Here is a 22,231-nt window from a genome sequence, read left to right as displayed (position 1 = left end):
TTGTCCACTTTTCACCATCCGAAAAAATAATGTTAGTCTATTCAATGGAGACAAGTCAAACATTAGCGCCAGGCGGAAAAACGGGCGCTCGAGTTGAAGACTGTCCCTTCGGACCGCTCGCGAGCTTACTTTATGTCCACTTTCACCGTCCGAGAAAATTATGTTATGCTATTGAATGGAGACAAGTCAAACATTAGTGCGAGGAGGAAAAACAGTCGTTTGGGTTGAAGACTGTCCCTACGGACTGCTCGTAAGCTCACTTTTTGTCCACTTTTCACCATCCGAAAAAATTATGTTACGCTATAGAATGGAGACAAGTCAAACATTAGCGCCAGGAGGAAAAAAAGTCGCTCGGGTTGAAAACTGTCCCTACTAACCGCTCGTAAGCTCACTATTTGTCCACTTTTCACCGTCCGATAAAATAACGTTGCGCTATTGAATGGAGACAAGTCAAACATTAGCGCCAGGCGGAAAAACGGTCGCTCGGGTTGAAAACTGTCCCTTCGGACTGTTCGCAATCTCACTTTTTGTTCACTTTTCACCGTCCGAAATAATTATGTTACGCTATTGAATGGAGACAAGTCAAAATTTAGCACCAGTCTTCAACCCGAGTGACCGTTTTTCCGCCTCGCACTAATGTTTGACTTGTCTTTAGTGTTGCAAATGGGTGGAAAGTTTCCGGTAAATTTTCCGGAAACTTTCCGGAAATTTACCACGGGAAGTTAAGCTCTGGAAGTTTGGAAATTTTGACAATTTTTTGATTATTCAAAGTTGGACACCGTCCATCTTATTCTGTAGAATAAGATGAGAAGCTTGAAAAACACTAATGCAATGCCACACACAGATATAAATAGTCAGCTAAACAATTGGAGTAGTCTTTAAAAATATTTTACTGATGGACAAATGAATAGAAATAGGCTAGATGAATAAATGAACACTCAATCTTTAGGGCTATATGAATAAACATTGATTGATTGATTGATTGAATCAGCATGCTAAATCAAACTATAACCTACATTCGTGTATGACAACAGAACAGAAGGCAGAGGAAACTACACGTTTTGATTTAGTATTTGCTAGTTCAACTTTACAGATCACAAAAAAGGTCAATTCGGATCGCTAACGTTGTTAGCATAAATGAATGGGATTTAACATAGAGAAAATTAGCATCACGGCTAACGGAGAAATATTATCGGTTCATTACGAGACTGGTGGTACATAAACCTGGCTAGCTAGAGATATTGGCCCCAAAATCATTTAACAAGTACAGGAACAGCTAGCTAGCTTGAGTGGAAGTCTGCTGGAGTAGCCTACAGTCATACAGTAACAAGCAATTACACCTCTATTAAACTTAAATACCATAGATCAAATATATTTACCACAGTTATATCATCAAAACTTACCTGAATGGATGAAGTCCTTGGGCTCAAATACTAGTGAGGCCTCAATAGCCTTGCTGTAGTGTGTAGCATGCTGGGAATTATCTGTGCTTGTGATGGAAGAATGCACTGCACATGTGATGGAGGAATGCACCGTACAGGGTTGAAATTCAACTGAATTTGCATTCAATCAGGTTGTTTTAGCTAATAATCATGCTGCAAGATCTAGCATGTTGCATTCAATGTTTATTTCCATTAATTTCCTGTTAATTCCCGTTAATTCCCATGTATTCCCGTTAATTCCCCTGGAAAGTTTCCAACTTTGAATATTCCCGGAATTTTGCAACCCTATTAGTCATTAGCACGCCTGCCCCTGGCTAGCTCTCTTTGTGTAACATGTTGAGCCTCGTCCTCCAGTGAGAATGATACCTAAGATATGATATATTCAGTTTAATTGCTACGTTTGAGGTAATTATTATTAATTTAGTGGAGCGACTACACTCAGCTGCTAGCCGCCTGTCAGCCGGGGGCTAAACATATTAAAATATCAGCCAGAGGGGATTGGCTTTTGTGATCAACATTTAATGGCGATCACATGCTTTTTCACAAAATTATTTCGATACTGATAGGTGGTAGAGCGACATCCTTAATAGTAACAATTATTTGTAGGGCTGTAAAACTATTAACATTTGTATTCCTGCAGACATACTTAATAATTAATCGCAGATTAAAACGAAAAAAATCCTTAATAACTGACTATTTTCAAGTTTTTTAATACTACCAACGTGGGACTGAACAATTTGTTTGCTTTATGCAACTGTTTGTTGATTATTAAACATTATGCTTGACACAAAATGGACACAAAAGCCCAATTTTGAAATTCCGGTAGGATATGCAATCAATTGAATATTTCCTATTCATTGTCAGTGGGGACGAAATTGCGGGAAATTGCAGGAAAACCGGGAATTTGAGGAAAGGGCAAACATGTTTTTTGTTCAATATATCGGAAGAGTAGTATGAGTGGAAGGTTGAAAGGTCGGAATCGGGTTTAAAAATGGTGCAACATTTTGAGCATTGAATATGAATATATTCATACATTTGAATGGGAATTTCCTGGAAATTTGGGAATTTTGGGAAAACCGTGAATCTTTGATAATATTGATATTAGCACAATTGTCCCAGAAGATATACAATGGGTTGGTGTTGGAATTGCTTGAAAAATGTTGACATAGATACAGTTTGAAATGAGAATGGGTATTTCCAAATTCCTAGAATTTTGGGTAATGCGGGAATTTGGACGAAAAATAAATAGGAACATTTGTTGTGCCAACTAAGGGGAATGTTTTGAAGATGGAATAGTCAAAAAACGGTTGTAAAATGTAGACTGTGAAAACTTTCTAGGAAGAAGTGAAAACAGGGCTTTGGAAAACTGGGAATTCCTGGAAATTTGTTTTACTTGGAAAATGGTAGTTTGGTAGTCCAAGGTGAGTGGAGTGTGTGGATGGTAGAACGGTTCGAATCAGGTGAGAAATGTTGGAATTGTGCAAGTTTAAAAATTAGCCCATTAATTTTCAAAGGGCAAAATGTCCAGGAAAACCGGGAATTCTGGTTAATCCTGGATATTTTTTTATTTGTATTTAAAAAAATAAGGACACTAAAGGATGTTTGTGTTAAAAGGGTCAAACCATGAATTGTTTCTACATTTAAAAACCTCCTCGTGGTCTACATAACATGTAATGCTGGTTCTTTGGTGAAGCATGTGCATAGATTTTGTTTTATGGACCTATTTTCAAGTCACTTTTTGGCTCCCTTTCCAAACAGCTCGTTTTTACAAAATAAACCTATCCTTAACCCGCCCCCTCACCCCGAGTAAGCATTTGCCCTCGCCCGTTAGCTTTATTTTGTAATTTTTTAGCTTCCTTGCTTTAATTGTGCACTAAGGACATCGGTGATCGTCTGTTTTGAGTGTGATCCAATTAAAAGGTTTTTTTGAAAAACATTTTTTATTTTGCCGGGGGACCGTGATGCTATTGTCTTACATTAGAAGGCTTAGCTAGCTACACAACAACTCAAGATAACAATGCTTACAAGTCATTTCTAAACAAATTGTATTACTTACCGTTTCATTGTCTCCTCCATTGCCATAGATAGTAGTCACTGAGCCGTCATTAAAACACGTTTTGTGTTTTTGTGAAAGTTTGTGGGTAACACAGCTGGGACGCTTCTTGGCCCGCACTCAAAACGTTAGCCAGACACTTCTTACTTCTTCAGATGAGACAAGAGGTTTGAATAGTGTCCTGCGTTGGGTAATGCAACAGAGAACGGCATTTTAGTTCTTCGAATCTTGGGCATTTTGTCATCAAAACTACAGATCCCCATGCATAAACTAAAAATGGCGGACTTGCGCAAGGCAGTCTGGGTAAATTTATAGCCATCCATCCATCCGTTTCCTACCTCTTATCCCTTTCGGGGTCGCTGGAGCCTATCTCGGCTGCATTCGGGCGGTAGGCGGGGTACACCCTGGACAAGTCGCCACCTAAATTTATACCATATATGGATGATCTGCTGACTGGTGACATCACCAATTGTGCACATTCCAAACGGACCGTTCGGAGAAGGTATAGGAAGGCAAGATTATTTTTATAAATATCTCAGAAATACCTGCACTCTCTGATTTCAAATATGCGGAAATTATGCGGATCCCAAATGCACATCAGCAGGTACTGATAGGTAAGAAACGTTGGTTTTGCCTGATAGGGCCATTTAACCCGTAATCGTTCACTTTGACAGCCCTAATTAGGTACAACTTTCACGCCATGAAAATGAGCAAAACTGAACCTTGAACTACTTGAGACACAGCATGATTTTAAAAACAATAAGTCACAAATCCATTTTTCTGGCTGGTGTAATAGTCTATGCTATGGATATACGGCACATTAACACACTCATTTACAAAGTTATTACGGTTTCAGAGTATCATTTCTAATAACACGTGCCGTCTATCAGATTCCATTTTCATTATGCAGCGCTTTAAAACCGAATCCTATTTCTTTGACTCACACATTATTACGGACGTTCCTTTCTGTTCCATCTCCTTCGGATCTGCTGAAATTGCTTCCCTATTGTCAGCCGCTTTATTTAATTAAGGCGAGTCAATGTTGCTCCTCGGCGAGAATTGAAAAGCCTGTTTAGCGAAATGATCATCTAATGGCCCTCTTCAATTCTGCATTGGAGTATATTCATCCGTGCTAATGCTGTTACAACGCCCTCTTGTTTCTTTTTCATTTTCCTTCAGACGTCAATAATTCGCCATTTCGTAAAACCGTTCCGAGGTTTCATTTTACCAGCTACTTCTTTGATACGCAGCGGTGCTGTGGTGTGGTGTGGGATCCAGGGTGATTGATGTCCAGTCATTGTTGAGCAGCCTGTGACAAACATGCCCAAAGCACACAAGAGTGCGGTCATTACCCAGCTTCTCATTGGGTGGATCAGTCCCTGCTGATTGGTCACTGAGAACCTATTGGGGCCATTGTCTTCGTCCAAAATTTCCACCCTTTTTTTTGGCTTTGAATTCCTAGTTTTGACAAGTTGGCACCCATATTGTGTGTGTGGATGGTAGAACGGTTGGAATCAGGTGAGAAATGTGGGAATTGTGCAAGTTTGAAAATTAGCCCATTCATTTTCAATGAGCAAAATGTCCAGAAAATTGGGAATTCTGGGTAATACTGGATATGTATATATATATTTATTATTATTTATTTTTTTGGCGTGGGGGGAGACTCACGATTCCCGGTCAAGCCGAACGTTTTGATACGTGAACGGTTAACGATCGGATGAAAACTGCGGGCTGTGGAGTGCGCCAACTTTTGCGGCAGAATAATGTTAACAAATAGGAGATTATTTTTTTGGTGTAGAATCTTATATGTGGGAATGTTTGGACATTCACACAATCAAAAAATGACAGGGTGTCTCCTCAGTCTTCAAGACAGTCGGGGCATTCGACTGTTACGGGCAGATTGATCGGTCACAAAATTGGTCACTGGAACATATTGGGGTGTTTGATTGATTGATTGAAACTTTTATTAGTAGATTGCACAGTACAGTACATATTCCGTATAATTGACCACTAAATGGTAACACCCGAATAAGTTTTTCAACTTGTTTAAGTCGGGGTCCACGTTAATAAATTCATGGTAATGGGTCATTGTCTTAGTCCAAAAGTCCACCCTTTTTTTGGCCTTGAATTCTGAGTTTTAATAAGTTGGCACCCATATTTATGAGTTGCCATTGAACGCACCACGGCGTTGCGGCTACGGCGCTACCATCACAAAATATGTTCGTAACTTCTGGGACGATACATGGACGTACAACTCGTCGAATGACACCTCTGTCATGTGCGGACTTGGTTTACGGCATACGTCATTCCTCCCCTTCCCCATTCCTTAAAAAGACCTAAAAGAACTAAAAAGCTGGAATGCCCCTCGTGCTCTGATTTTTCGACTCGGAAAGCATTCTCACCACTCCTGAGTTTGTTTTAAAGATGGCTGCTACGGACGCAAACAATGACATCCGCTTCTGTAATTGTTACATTCGGGTGGCGTTGCTGTGACGATGGTGGAAGCTGTACGAGCAGTGTGCAGGTGAGAGTCCTTTGTTCCATAGATTAAGCCAAAACAAGAAGACACGAAGCAAAATCTGGTTTAAGCACGGAGTTGTGAAAACAAACAACGTACCTGACGCCCATAAAGTGTACTTTGTTCCAGCCAATAGTGGCTGGGAGAAAGCAAATTAAAAAGGGGAGTGATTAGGCAAAACAGCTGGTGGGAACACTAATGACTAAACAAGGGCAGTGTGGAGAATTAGTGTCCATGGCAACCAAAAATAATTGAAAGGAAAGAGGGTAGAGACTACAAATAGACTAATAGATAGGAAAAAAGCTAAATCAAGTCATGACCCAGGCAACGGATCATGACAACAACATCCGTTATTAGAACTTCTGATGAGTTTTTGTGGCAGTAAATCAGCCATAAACAATGTTTTGTTGTATGTTTATTAGGATTGTACGGTATACCGGTACTAATATAGTATAGTATCCGGTTCCCCATTTTGTATTTTTTTATTTGTATTTTTTTTCACGTCGTGACATTGCTGGTTTGACGGGCAGAGGAACATGTTCGGCAGCGCACTGAGTACTTACATGCAGACACAGGGCGTAGACGGAACAGAGAGAACGGATGCATTTTGGCCTAAAAACTGACGATAAAGGTGAAGTTATAACACTGAAACGCCCTCAGGAAGAGGTGCTTTAAGACACGGCTAGCTAGTGATGCGTATTTCTGGTCTTGTCATCCTCGTCCGGACAGGAGGGTGACACGGCAGTGCGGCTGGATCAAAAAGAGAAGTCGGAGACACTGTACTGAACCAAAAGTTGCTTCATTACAAGCGAGCGTCATTATACAGGACTGCAGTTCCTGGAGGAGGTCAGGTCAAAAATGAAGCACTCCTAACTTGGAGAAGCCAAAGCATCAGTTTTATATTCCTACCTCCTGTCTCTGGGTGTGTGCTAAGTCAGGACAGCACACCCTGACCATAAAAGGAGATGTTCGTGTAAGCGTCTGGAAAGACAACAGATACAGGTCGTAACTCACGTGCTGTCATTAATCTAAACATGTAGTCTCTCTTCACGGATAGGGCCTTCACCTTTGCATACCAAAGTCCAGTTTTATTGCCTTTTCTTCCACGGGAACTAATCCAATCCACACACAAATGTCAGTACTAAAGGGCCCTATGTTATTATGTGCCCAAACTGAAATACCTACTATTTAACCTGGTGGTTTGCTTTCTCCCACTAGTCGAGACGAGAACGGATTATTTGTGTTTCCATTGATTCTTATGGGGAACTCTACTGCACTATACGAACGTTTCGGTTGGCGAACCACTTTGAAGAACCAATTAAGTTCGTAGATTGTGGTTCCACTGTCGTAATAACAGAAAGCATGCACTGATTTATCTGTATCTATGCATTTGTTTAACGTTCATAAGATAATATCAAGGCCGGTTGTAAGCTTTGAAAGACGTGCAAACCAAACCTTTTGTCACAATGCTTTCTGGGGTTGAAGTACTTTGTGTGTGAAGCCCGTCCAATGTTTCTTTACCTTGGGGCGTTCGTTTCTTCTCCTTTTCTTCTACGCCATCATCAGTTCAGCCTTTGTTCCCCGGAGCCCTCCTTCAAAGGCATTTTAATCAGTGCACAGACTTTGCATGAAGAACTTGGGTGATGAATGCAAAGGCAGCTAGCTCAGTACAGTGGGTTCGGTTTGGCTTTTGCCTCGTCCCTTACATGAGGGAAGAATGCGCCAAGAATGCACTATACTTACCTGATCAGTCCAAAGGAAAGATGATACAGTATTATCTGCCCACAGATGCTACCTGGCGGTTGTTTGAGCACACTGCAACGAGTCCTGGATAAATTCACCAACCTCCACCCCTAAGCTAAGCTTACCCTCAGGAAACATAACATGTCTATAGGTCTTACCCTATCCTGCCTGAATATGAGCATGCATTCAAATATAACCAAAGTTAGCTTATAAGTGTAAAATGTTTTTTTCTCTCAAGGGAGGCCCGCTTCACATTTTGATTTAAAACCATTATATCATTTTCAAACTTCAAAAACATGATTTCAGTTGGAGTTAGAGTTAAAAAAAATGGTTTTATTTTATAAATGTATTAAAGTCAGACATGGACGGATTTAAAAAATGGCTCCTCGTGTTTGGATTTTCTTAATTTGTTTTACTAGTTCGTGATTAATAATGTTGTGCGACTGAAGGGACAGTCTTCAACCCGAGCGACCGTTTTTCCGCCTGGCGCTTATGTTTGAATTGCCTCCATTCAATAGCGTAACGTTATTTTTTCGGACGGTGAAAAGTGGACAAAAAGTGAGCAAAAAGTGAGCTTGCGAGCGGTCCGAAGGGAAAGTCTTCAACCCGAGCGACCGTTTTTCCGCCTGGCGTTAACGTTTGACTTGTCTCCATTCAATAGCGTAACATTATTTTTTCGGACGGTGAAAGGTGGACAAAAAGTGAGCTTGCGAGCGGTCCGAAGGGACAGTGTTCAACCCGTGTGACCGTTTTTCCGCTTGGCGCTAATGTTTGACTTGTCTTCATTCAATAGCGTAACATTATTTTTTCCGACGGTGAAAAGTGGACAAACAGTGAGGTTGCGAGCAGGCCGAAGGGACAGTGTTCAACCCGAGCGACCGTTTTTCCGCCTGGCGTTAATGTTTGACTTGTCTCCATTCAATAGCGTAACATTATTTTTTCAGACAGTGAAAAGTGGACAAAAAGTGAGTTTGCGTGCGGTCCGAAGGGACCAGTCTTCAACCCGAGTGACCGTTTTTCCGCCTGGCGCTAATGTTTGACTTGTCTCCATTCAATAGTTTAACATTATTTTTTCGGACGGTGAAAAGTTGGCAAAACGTGAGCTTGCGAGCATTCCGAAAGGACAGTCTTGAACCCGAGCGACCGATCCTCCTGAAATTTTTAGCGGTGGGCCGGGGTGTCATGCTATAGCAGTAACAAATTCCTGACACAACCTCCAATCTTCCTGAAAGTGTAGATGGTGGGTTGCAGTATTGGGTGGGATGCAACCACATTACCACTGTGGCACCATTATTGCCCTCTTGTGGAGGAAAATGCTAACAGTCATCACAAGCTTCTGCATGCTCCATCCATACATCAGCATTTATTGCCCCCTTGCCGTGAAAAACTGTAACAGTAAGACATTCCTGACACAAGCTCCAGTCTTCCTGAAAATGTAGATGGCGGGTCGGAGAATTGGGTGGGATGCCACTGCATTACTGCTTTTGCACCAAAATCGCCCCCTAGTGGTCGGAAAATAGTGTCATAACTTCCTTACACATGCGCCGATCTTCCTGAAATTTTTAACGGTGGGCCGGGGTGTCATGCTATAGCAGTAAAAAATTCCTGACACAAGCTCCAATCTTCCTGAAAGTGTAGATGGTGGTTTGCTGTATTGCGTGGGATGCAACCGCATTACCACTGTGGCACTATTATCGCCCTGTGGTGGAAAATGATAACAGTCATCACTACCTTTCACATGCTCCATCCATACATCCATACATACATCCATTCTTACATTTTCTACCGCTTGTCCGTCTTGGGGTCGCGGAGGGGCTGGAGCCTTTCCCAGGTCCACTTTCGGGCGGAAGGCGGGGTACACCCTGGACAGGTTTCCACCTCATCTCAGGGCCAACACAGATAGACAGACAACATTCACACTCAGATTCACACACTAGGGCCAATTTAGTGTTGCCAATCAACCTATCCCCAGGTGCATGTCTTTGGAGTCACAGGGAGAACATGCAAACTCCACATGCTCCAATCCTCCTGAAATTTTTGATGGTAGGTCGGGGTCTTGAGCTGCACGCAACTGCATGACTGCTGAGCCGCTTGTATTGCCCCCTTGCGGTGAAAAACTGTAAAAGTAAGACATTCCTGACACAAGCTCCAGTCTTCCTGAAAACGCGGGTCGGAGTATTGGTTGGGATGCCACTTCCACTGCCAAAATTGCCCCCTATTGGTGGGAAAATATAAGAGTTATAACTTTCTTACACATGCGCCGATCTTCCTGAAATTTTTAACCGTGCTTTGTTAGTCGGATTCATTCCAGAAGCTTCTGTGCATAGAGAATTATCAAGCCGGTGAGTGATGTTGCAGCGTGACTGCAGCACTGCGAGGCCAAATGAGAGTACTGGTGTGGAATAGTGACCTTTTGGCGATTAGCGCCTATTATTCGCCCCGCGTGATTCACTCCGAATGTATGTTTGTCGTGCTGACGATGGCAATGTTGTTTACAGTGTGCGAACGTACAGTACGCCCTGAGATCTGTCACATCGGCTCCGCACCATGTAAGGTCACGCGTCACGACACTGCCTGCTCCCCACAGCTTAATGTGTCGCTGGCAATTATGGACATCGCGCAAACACAGGCACACAAAGAGACATCGGCATACACACGTCATCGGGTTGTCATTGCATCCTGCTTGGATGTGCAACTTCAGCACCGAGTGAAGTTCTATTCTTGGATCCTGTTGATTGTTCTCCACAAACTAAAGTTCAGTGGGATTACTTTTTTAGATGGTTTTTAAAATATTCATATCTTGCATTGACCTTTTCATTCTATACTCAGGAATGGCATATTTTACTGTACCTCAATCCAACTATTGATTAGAATACCTTCACTTTGGATGTATATTGTAATTGTTACGAAAGGAGTGCATTTAAAATCACATTAAAATCTGATGTGACAGATAAGGGTGGGTACGGAATTCTGTAATTTTACAGGCACCGACTGAATTTCATGTGGTACAACTGGGTATCGAGTCACGTAAAATCAAACAGTGCCATATTTCGTTACCTTTGTTGCAGACTCGTCTCGTCCAGTTGCAGACTAAACAGTGGCTCACATAAACAACCAGTAAATCAGCACTCATGGCGGACTCTGCCAAACTCCCTCTAGGTAATGTTGCAGTTTTCAACACCAACAAAACAAGTATGCTCGGTAGAAAACGTAAAGTAAGGCTCTGCTCTTCTAAAATGCGCTAGCCTAATGCTAATTTATATTGAATTAGCACTAGCAATTTAACATGGCAATTTCAACACCTCCAAATTTAGTAATGAAAACTGCAACTAGGATGAAAGGTTACAATCAAACAAGTTTGAGCGTAATAAGCACAATACTTACAGTATAAACACTTTGTAGGGCGCAACATAATTTATATTGGATTAGCACTACCAATTTAACATGGCAATTTCAACACTTCCAACTTTGGTAATGAAAACTGCAACTAAGATGAATGTTACAAATCAAACAAGTTTGAGTGTAATGAGCACAATACTTACAGTATAAACACTTTGTAGGGCGCAACTTAATTTATATTGGATTAGCACTAGCAATTTACATTGGAATTTTCAACGTCTCCAAATTTGGTAATGGAAACTGCAACTAAGATGAATGTTACAAATCAAACAAGTTCAAGTGTAATAAGCACAATACTTACAGAGTAAACACTTTGTAGGGTGCAACATAATACAGCTTTGTGGAAAAAGCTACTTTCTAGTTAGACAACATAGCCTATAAGTACTGCCATCTATTGTCTTGGAAGTGCAACTGCATTGCAAATGGTATAATACAACAAGATGTTACAACTGGACAGCACAGTTATCATAATCTGCACATTTTTAAATGTTACATTAAATAACATACGTTTATAATCAAACTATTAGCATGTATTAACACACAACAATACCGAAAATTGCACTAGCCTAATGCTAATTGATATTGTATTTGCCATGGACATGCTAATATTAGCATTAGCGATTTAACATGGCAATTTCAAAACCTACGAATTTGCTAATGAAAACTGAAACCAAGATGAATGTTACAATCAAACAGCTAGTGTGTAATAAGCACAATCCTTACAGTATAAACACTTTGTAGGGCGCAACATTAAAAAAAGCTACTACCTAGTTAGACAACATACCAAAGATGGCCTGTAAGTACTGCCATCTAATGTCTTGGAAGTGCAACTGCATTGCAAATGGTATAATAAAACAAGATGTAACAACTGGACAGCACAGTTATCATAATCTGCATATTTTTAAATGTTACATTAAATAACATAATTTTATTATGAAACAATAAACATGTATTAACACACACAAAAGTACTAAAAATTGGTACCGCACAGGTTCAAATGTGAACGGTACCCATCCCTATTGACAGATGGCAGTCGATAGGATCGGATTTTGAGTTCTCTATGAACTGGCTTAACTGTATCGTTTTTCAAAACGATAACATGTGCTAGCGATTGATTGATTGTTAAGAAATTGATAAAAGCTCAATTGCATCTTGATTAAAGCGATGACAGCAAAATACTTGTCTTTGGCCAGCAGAGGTGCTGTTGATTCAGTCTTCAACTAGCTTGTGGTCTAAAGAAAAACAAGAACTCCTCCAGGCGGCATTGCGATACTGTCACGATTGCTGTAGTTGCGACCCCGAGATGCAGAGGACAGGGGGCTGACGCGCAGGCAGGAGTCCTTTAATCGTAGCACAAGCAGCGCAGTAAACAAACTCGACAATTAGCATGAACAGACGTCTTGACGGTACTCAACAGAGACAACCTGGCTATAGGGAAACTTGATTGGCAACCATGAACAGGTGTGAGCAGGTTGACAATCAGGGACAGGTGAGTCAAACAGCGCTCAGGGCAAAGAGTGGCATAAACCAGACAGGAAGTGAACACAAATAAGGGCGCTGGACAGGAAACAAGCACAGAAAATAGGGAAACATAAGACCAAGTCACAGGTCGTGACAGATACAAGACTAAAATGTGAAAAGTATCTCAAAACATTCAACTATATATATTAAAATATAATTGTTAATATTTCCTTCAATACTCGACCAAACGCATTCAAGGACACGTAGAAAACATTAATACACAATCTAGTGACAAATGTTGCCTCGACCAAAGATACTAATGCAAACGTGGCGCAATGGAGGGTCGTCAGACAGCGACTAGAGACCTGTCAGACCGAGAGAAGTAACTAAAAATGTTCATTCATGTTGTTGTTCTTGTATAATATATGTTCAATGATATTAACTAGCCAAATTGCTATCTTACCAAACCATACCGACTTTAGCTAACAACATTTAAGCTAATGCGCGTGTTATTATCATGATCCGTGGTCCGGATCATTTTTGTTTAGTTATTTTCTGTTAGTTTTGGACTGCTTTTGTTCTTGGTTGTGGACCTGTGAGTTTTTTTTGGTTGCCTGGTCACTCATTGTGTTCACCTGTCTCTGATTAGTGCTTGCCCGCTTCACGAGCACTAATCAGAGGCATTATTTAAGTTGCCTTTGCCTGTCAGTCGGCCTGGCGTCATTGTTCGCTTCATGCCTGGTCCACGTAAGTCTTGTTTGCTTCATGCAACCTGTCAGCGTAAGTTTTGTGAGTATTACTGGTCTCAAGTCCAAGTGTTAGCTCCTTTGTTTCCTGCGCTAAGTTTTTGCCTTAGCTTCCCGTGCGATCGGCACACATTCCTTTTGTTTTGTTTTTGTCTGTTTATATCCATTTATGATTTATGATAAATAAAACATCTCCTACCTGCACGCTTTCGTCCGTAGTCGTCAGTTTTGCGTCCGGGGAGAACGAACCGCAGCAAGCTGCACCCCAAACCGTCACAGTTATGTTAACCTCAACTTAGGTCATTACTACTAAAGTTGGAAGAGGGCGGTATATAAAACTTAAAACTAAGGCTGTCAAAGTTAACACAATAATAACAAGTATATATATATATATATATATATATATATATATATATATATATATATATATATATATATATATATATATATGTATATACATATATATATATATATATATGTGTGTAAACTTTATATATGTGTGTATATACATATATGTGTGTAAACTTTATATATGTGTGTATGTATATATATATGTATATATATATATATATATATATATATGTGTGTATGTATATATATATATATATATATATATATATATATATATATATATATATATATATATATATGTGTGTAAACTTTATATATGTGTGTATGTATATATATATATATATATACATATATATATATATATATATATATATATATATATATATATATATATATATATATATATATATATATATATATATATATATATATATATATATATATGTAAACTTTATATATATATATATACATATATATATATATATATATATATATATATATATATATATATATATATATATATATATATATAAACTGTGTATATATATATATATATATATATATATATATATATATATATATATATATATATATATATATATATATATGTATGCAATATATTTAGTTAACTATGGACAAAGTGCAATAACGTAATTCTGAAGTGACCACTTTGCGCGGCCCTGACTCACCCAGACTCCACTTCAAGCAGCCCTTAAGGCCTCCTGTAATGGAGTTTGCGTCCTGTTATGGGATGTCCTCTAAAGGGATACAATTTGGAGAAACTAAAAAAATTACGACTGCTATTCAAACTGGATTTAATTTCCTGTTTGCCTGACAGCTGCCGGCCGTTACACATCTGACGTCCTATCGAGTGCTGGCCTCACTGAAGATGTACCAAAATAGTCCGGAGCAAAAATGTCCGGTCGGTTGAAAGCCTCAGTTTGGTCGTGGCATACTTCAAAAAAGTCTGACTTTATTCACGGTCTGTTGGACAACTCTTCCCACAGTGAGTGAACAAGTTTAACGCCACTCGGGACGACTTTCACAAAGCCCCGGCTCTCCTCGCCGGGTGCCGTTCCACTTTAGTGCCTCCTTCCTTCCGGTCCCCTGAGCCAGCTCTCCGGTGAAGACTTTCCAGAGGAGAAAACGCCCCTCAGCTCCGTTGTGGGCGGGCGATTCCTTGAGTGGAGGGAAGCTCAGTAATTAGATGTGAATTGCCTTTCTCAGCCGGGAGAGTCCTGCCGACGTTTTCTAATTTTGTAGCCTCAACAGTCTGGAGGATAGCATAGAACATCAGTGCTAGCTCACATTATCGACTATATTAAACACGCACTACTCCTTTTGGATGAAAATGAGGGTATTTTGGCATTGTAACTACAAAACCCGAAACCAGTGAAGTTGGCACGTTGTGTAAATGGTAAATAAAAACAGAATTCAATGATTTGCAAATCCTTTTCAACTTATATTCAATTGAATAGACTGCAAAGACAATATATTTAATGTTCCCACTGAAAAACAAATAATCATTAACATAGAATTTAATGGCAGCAACACATTGCAAAAAAGTTGTCACATGGGTATTTTTACCACTGTGTTACATGGCCTTTCCTTTTAACAACACTCAGTAAACGTTTGGGAACTGAGGAGACCTATTTTTGACGCTTTTCAGGTGAAATTCTTTCCCATTCTTGCTTGATGTACAGCTTAAGTTGTTCAACAGTCCGGGGTCTCCGTTGTGGTATTTTAGGCTTCATAATGCGCCACACATTTTCAATGGGAGACAGGTCTGGACTACATGCAGGCCAGTCTTTGACTATAAAGCCACGCTGTTGTAATACGTGGCTTGGCATTGTCTTGCTGAAATAAGCAGGGGCGTCCATGATAATGTTGTTTAGAACATATGTTGCTCTAAAACCTGTATGTACCTTTCAGCGTTAATGGTGCCTTCACAGATGTGTAAGTTACCCATGCTTTGGGCACTAATACACCCCCATACCATCACAGATGCTGGCTTTTCAACTTTGCGCTTATAACAATCCGGATGGTTCTTTTTCTCTTCGTTCCGGAGGACACGGCATCCACAGTTTCCAAAAACAATTTGAAATGTGGACTCGTCAGAACACAGAACACGTTTACATTTTGCATCAGTCCATCTTAGATGAGCTCGGGCCCAGCAAAGCCGACGGTGTTTCTGGGTGTTGTTGATAAATGGCTTTCGCTTTGCATAGTAGAGTTTTAACTTGCACTTACAGATGTAGCGACCAACTGTAGTTACTGACAGTGGTTTTCTGAAGTGTTCCTGAGCCCATAAGGTGATATCCTTTACACACTGATGTCGCTTTTTGATGCAGTACCGCCTGAGTGATCCAAGGTCCGTAATATCATCGCTTACGTGCAGTGATTTCTCCAGATTCTCTGAACCTTTCGATTATATTACGGAGCATAGATGGTGAAATCTCTAAATTCCTTGCAATAGCTGGTTGAGAAATGTTGTTCTTAAACTGTTGGACAATTTGCTCACGCATTCGTTCACAAAGTGGTGACCTTCGTCCCATCCTTCTTTGTGAATTACTGAGCATTTCATGAAGGCTGCTTTTATACCCAATCATGGCACCCACCTGTTCCCAATTAGCCTGTTCACCTGTGGGATGTTCCAAATAAGTGTTTGATGAGCATTCCTAAACTTTCTCACTCTTTTTTGCCACTTGTGCCAGCTTTTTTGAAACATATTGCAGGCATCGAATTCCAAATGAGCTAATATTTGCAAAAAATAACAACGTTTTCCAGTTCGAACGTTAAGTATCTTGTCTTTGTTTGGTCTATTCAATTGAATATAGGTTGAAAAGGATTTGTATTTTGTTTTTGATTGATTGATTGATTGATTGATTGAATCTTTTATTAGTAGATTGCACAGTGAAGTACATATTCCGTACAATTGACCACTAAATGGTAACACCCGAATACGTTTTTCAACTTGTTTAAGTCGGGGTCGACTTAAATTGATTCATGATTCAGATATATATTATTTTCATAATACAGTCATCACACAAGATAATCATCAGACTATATATATTGAATTATTTACATTATTTACAATCCGGGGTGTGGGATATGGAGGGGGGGGGGGGTTAGGTTTGGTTGATATCAACACTTCAGTCATCAACAATTGCATCATCAGAGAAATGGACATTGGAACAGTGCAGTACTGACTTGGTAGGATATGTACAGCAAGTAGTGGACACAGAGAGAGGGATCAGAAATTATAAGAAAAAGTGTCTACATTTGATTATTTACTTTTTTTTTTTTTTTTTGTGATTATTTTCATTTGATTATTTACAATCCGAAGAGGTATGATGAGGAATGGAGGGTGTTAGTTTAGGTGTTCTTTTAGTGCAGTTTTGAAGGAGGATAGAGATGCCCTTTCTGTTACAGCTGTTGGGAGTGCATTCCACATTGCTGTGGCATAGAAAGAGAATGAGTTAAGACCTTTGTTAGATCGGAATCTGGGTTTAACGTGGTTAGTGGAGCTCCCTCTGGTGTTGTGGTTATGGCGGTCATTTACGTTTGACATGTACTTCGGTATCAGGGAAGTGTAGCGGATTTTATAGACTTTTACGACTTACACAACATGCCAACTTCACTGGTGTTGGGGTTTGTATGTCCTTTGGTGCTGATCAAGGTAGCTGTCCACCATGTAACCATTACCAACAAAAGTAATAAATTACTTTTATGTCCGTTTTGTAAAGTTTTGTCATGAAATCACACTAAAAGGACCTTTAAATCACATACAAGGAGGGCAACGTTACACAGTAAACATTACACAGCAAGTAAGCACACACACCTACACACTATTACTACTACTACTACTACGGGGGAATAATGAGCAATAAATCAACGACTACAGCCATGGAAGCACAATGAAGCTTTTTATGAACTAGTAAGTAAATACAATAGAGTAAATGTAGCGCGTTACTACCCACTTCTGGCAATAAGACTAGTAAATGTATCATTGTATATAATAATAATGATGATTAAAAAAAATTGTTATTTGATTTATAAAATATGGGATAGGAGTAAATAAGTTTCACTTCTTCCCACTCCCTTCTGGATACGAAAACAACTTTTTTGCATTTTGTATGTGTTTTCATTGTGAAATATTTGTTTCTATTTCTCTACCTTACTGTAATGTTAATAAGAATATTTCCTTTTTTCATTTATTTTTCTTTTGCTTTGTGTTTTAACATGTCCAAAATAAACTACTACCACTAAAAGCAGGCCTATCAATCAAAACTGAGATGTATCCTCTTTGGCTCTCTCGGCCTGTCCATTGCTTTGGGAGTGATATCCAGAGGTGAGGCTGACCGAGGCCCCGATCCCCTTACAAAATGCTCTCCATACCTTAAAACTGGGGGCCCCGGTCGGATACGATGTCCATAGGAATCCCATGTTGTTTAACGACGTGCAACGTGTGGAGATCCGCCGTCTCGGAGGAGGAAGGCAGCTTGCGGAGGGGTATGAAGTGGGCTGCCTTAGAAGAAGTGGGCTTTCTTAGAAAAACGGTCGACAATGGTGAATATGGTGTTGTTTTCTCTCGAGACGGGGAAACCAGTGACGAAGTCCAAAGCTATGTGCGACCATGGGCGAGCAGGAATCGGCAGTGGGCGTAGTAGACCAGCCGGGGGGCGGTGCGACGGTTTACTGCGGGCACAAGTGGAACAGGCAGTGATGAACTCTCGAGTGTCGGCAGCCAAGGATGGCCACCAAAAACGTCTTCGGACAAAGGATAAGGTACGTTGGAACCCAGGATGGCAGGAAAACAGACTGGAGTGAGCCCGATCCAGGACCTGGGACCGAAGTTCCCGGTGAACGAACAGCTTACCAGGCGGTCCGCCCCCAGGTCCTGGACGATCCTACAGAGCCTTCTTCACCTGGTCCTCAACTCTCCAGGTTACCATTCCCACAATACGAGTAGGTGGCAGAATGGTCTCAGGGGTAGGCGGACAAGCGTTCTCTGCCATGTGCACTCTGGACAATGCGTCTGCCTTCTGGTTCTTGGATCCCGGTCTGTAAGACAAGACGTAGTCAAAGCGGGAAAATAACTGTTGCCACCTTGCCTGTCGATTGTTGATCCGTTGAGCTGACCGGATGGCGAGAAGGTTGCTATGGTCAGTCAGGATTTGGAACTGATGTCTTGCTCCCTCTAACCAGTGTCTCCACTCCACTAATGCCTCGTGGACGGCCAGCAGCTCCCTGTTACCAGCATCGTTGTTTAGTTCAGCCGGGGAAAGTCGCCTGGAGAAAAATGCACAGGGGTGAAGCAGGTTATCAATTTTTTGATCTCTGAGAAAGCATGGGTCCATCCCCGAATCAGATGCATCCACCTCCACCAAGAATGGACAGTCCCAATCGAGAAGACGCTGAAGAACCAAACGAACATGCTGTTGATGCTCCTACGGGTTGCGAGAAAAGATAAGGATGTCGTCCAAGTAGACCACAACTGTCACAGTATGTTGGTGACGAACCCCAAGATGCAGAGAAGGCAGGATTGGTGCAGGAACACATACTTTAATGTCCAAAATAAATGTAAAACACAAACCAGGAACTAGGAATAGCCAAACTGAAAACAGGAACCAGCAAATAGAAAAACTGGAAACAGCTAACGGCTAACTGGATATAGCTAACAGGAAAACAAGAAGCTAGGAGACACAAAAACTACAAATAGCTATCAGGAACAGCTTTAGCTACGACGACAGCGACAAGGACAAGTAGTAACAACAGGTAGTGATGACATCGACAAGTATTAGCGACAACACTCCAGCACAGACTGGATGGCAAGGCAGGTTTAAATAGTAGCTGGCTGATTGACACCAGGTGTGGCCAGATGCCAATCAGCCGCAGTTGAGGAGAAACAGCGTTTAGGGAGACAAGCAGGAAACAACCAAAATAAAAGCGCTGACAGGAAATAAAGACAAACACAGAGGAAAAACTAAAACATAACCAAACTGTCAGGGACAATCCTGACAACAACAAACTGGTCCAGCATGTCACATAGGATGTCATTGACTAGCGTCTGAAAAACAGCGGGAGCATTTGTGAGACCAAAAGGCATAACTTTGTACTCGTAGTGGCCAAGGTGAGCATTGAATGCTGTTTTTCATTGATCCCCCTTCTTAATCCGAACCAAGTGGTATGCGTTGCAAAGGTCAAGTTTTATGAAGATGGTAGCGGGTGCCAGGGGTTCAAAAGACGCGTTAAGAAGGGGCAGCGGGTACTTGTTCTTGATGGTTATGTTGTTGAGGTGCCGGTAGTCAATGCAAGGTCGCAAGGACCCGTCCTTCTTGGTCACAAAGAAAAACCCCACAGCCACAGGGGATTTAGAAGGGGTTATGATACCGGAAGCCAGTGATTCCGTGATGTGATTCTTCATGGCTTCCTTTTCGGGAAGAGACAGGTTGTACAGCCGACTGGAAGGCAGGGAGGCCCCCGGGAAGCAGCTCGATAACGCAGTCATATGGCTTATGCGGCAGAAGAGATTGAGCGCGTTCCTTGCTGAATACTTCGGCGAGGTCATGGTAGCAATCAGAGATGGTAGAGAGGTCGACCTGGTGGTTAGTTGGTTGAATTGTTCTGCTGGGGGCCGAGGCTGACTTCAAGCAGTTAGCGTGACAGAGGGAGCTACAAGCCATTATCTCTCCAGAGGTCCATGAAATGTGAGGGTCATGTTGCTTCAATCATGCTCTGCCTAGGACCACTGGAGTGAAAGGGGCCTCCTAAACCCAGAAACGGATGGTTTCAGAATGGTTTCCGGTTAAGGTGAGAAGCAGCGGTTCAGAGCGGTGTCTGATAGGACCCAATGGACGTCCGTCAGAGCTTGAGCAGGAAGGTCCTTGTCCAAGGATACCAGAGGAATCTTGTTTAGTTGGGCAAACCCATAGTCCATCAGACTATTGTCCGCCCCGGAGTGCAAAAAAACCTTAACTGCCACTCTCTTGTCGTTCCAAGTTAAGGATGCGGAAAACAGGATGCCCCTGTTCCCTTGTTTCTGGGGAAGTGTCGAATGGCTCACCAGGATCCCCCTTGCTGGTGAGCCTGGTCTTTTGGTAGTGCCGGGCAGTAGCGGACAATGTGTCCCGCACCCCCCACAGTAAAGGCAGAGATGTTGCCTCATCCTTCTCTCCCTCTCCCCCGTCCCCAAACTGATTCTTCCCACTTGCATGAGTTCGGGGGATGACACAGCAACTGGTAATGGGGCAGGTTGACCTCCAAATGGCTGGAAGGTGGAAGAGGAAATCGTAGCCGGTGTTCTCCTTGCGACGCTCCGGGATCTCTCGGTTGCTCGCTCAACAAGTCTCTGGTCGTACTGGAGTGCCAAGTCAATGAGGGCTCTACAAGAGGTTGGTCTATCCCTCAGCAGACCGTCCTTGATTCCTTCGGCGAGTCCCTGACGAAAAGCACTCTGGAGAGCTTTGTCGTTCCAGCCGCTGTCTGCCGCAATGGTTCGGAACTCAAGGGTGCAAGCATCCTGCGGCATCCCCCCCATCCTTGGGGTGGTCGAATACAGCCAAAAATTCGGACCGGAAGGCTGAGTAGTCGGTGCCCAGGCCCAGTGACTTGTCCAAAGCTGCAATAGCCCACTTGAGAGCAGGTCCGGCAAGCAACGAAAACATAAATGCAATTTTGGCCCCATCATTTAGTGTAGTGCGAGGGTTGGTGCAAAAAAATAAACTCACATTGCACCAAAAAACCCCTACAGAGCTCAAAATCTCCCTCAAAAAGCCTAGGGCTTTCCCGGCTAAGGGAAGCGCTACCGTAGCTAGCATGCTGTCCTGTTACCAGGTCTTGCACTGGACTGGGGCCGAGCTTGTCCAACTTAGTGTATAGCTTGGTGAAAGCTTTCTCTAAATTGTCCTCTAATGCCTCAAAACGAGTCTGGTGCGTCTTCAGGACTGAGCACATAACCTCCAAGTCCGGACTTCGTGGGATCCGAGACTGGGGAGCGAGACTCGGCTTGGGGGTGTCGTCTGGTTCCGACATGGTTGGCCGTAACGTACTGTTATGTACGTGAGGGTTGGAAGGAGACGACACCACGAAGGACTTAAGGTTTTCAGGTTTATTGTAACCTTTGATGATTGTGTGGGATGTGTTTGCTACTCTAAGTGTTGGTTGCAGGATTAAGTGTAAAATTAACCATGTAAATAATACAAGAGGATGTTGTACATGCGTAATGGATGAAATCTTCATCAGACCAAGAGGGTAGGCACAAGGGAGATCCAGGGACAGGCAGGAGGTCGAGGGCAGAAGGCAAGCAACAATGTCCGAGTCCAGGCGAGTGATCGAGGATCAAGGGAGGCAGTCCAATATCCGGGTGGAGGTCGAGGTACAGCGCTCGAGCACACGGAACAAGGCGGGCACTGCAAGGAGGAGAAGGGACATAAGTCAACAAGACAAAAAGGGGCAAAAAAAAAAAAAAGCGAGGACAACGAGAGGGAAGCCAGCGACGTGAATGCTTACCACAAGA

Source organism: Entelurus aequoreus, linkage group LG06 (genome assembly GCF_033978785.1).
Source record: "Entelurus aequoreus isolate RoL-2023_Sb linkage group LG06, RoL_Eaeq_v1.1, whole genome shotgun sequence".
Classification (NCBI taxonomy): domain Eukaryota; kingdom Metazoa; phylum Chordata; class Actinopteri; order Syngnathiformes; family Syngnathidae; genus Entelurus; species Entelurus aequoreus.
The sequence above is the reverse complement of the archived record's forward strand: the minus strand, read 5'-3'. Positions refer to the sequence as shown.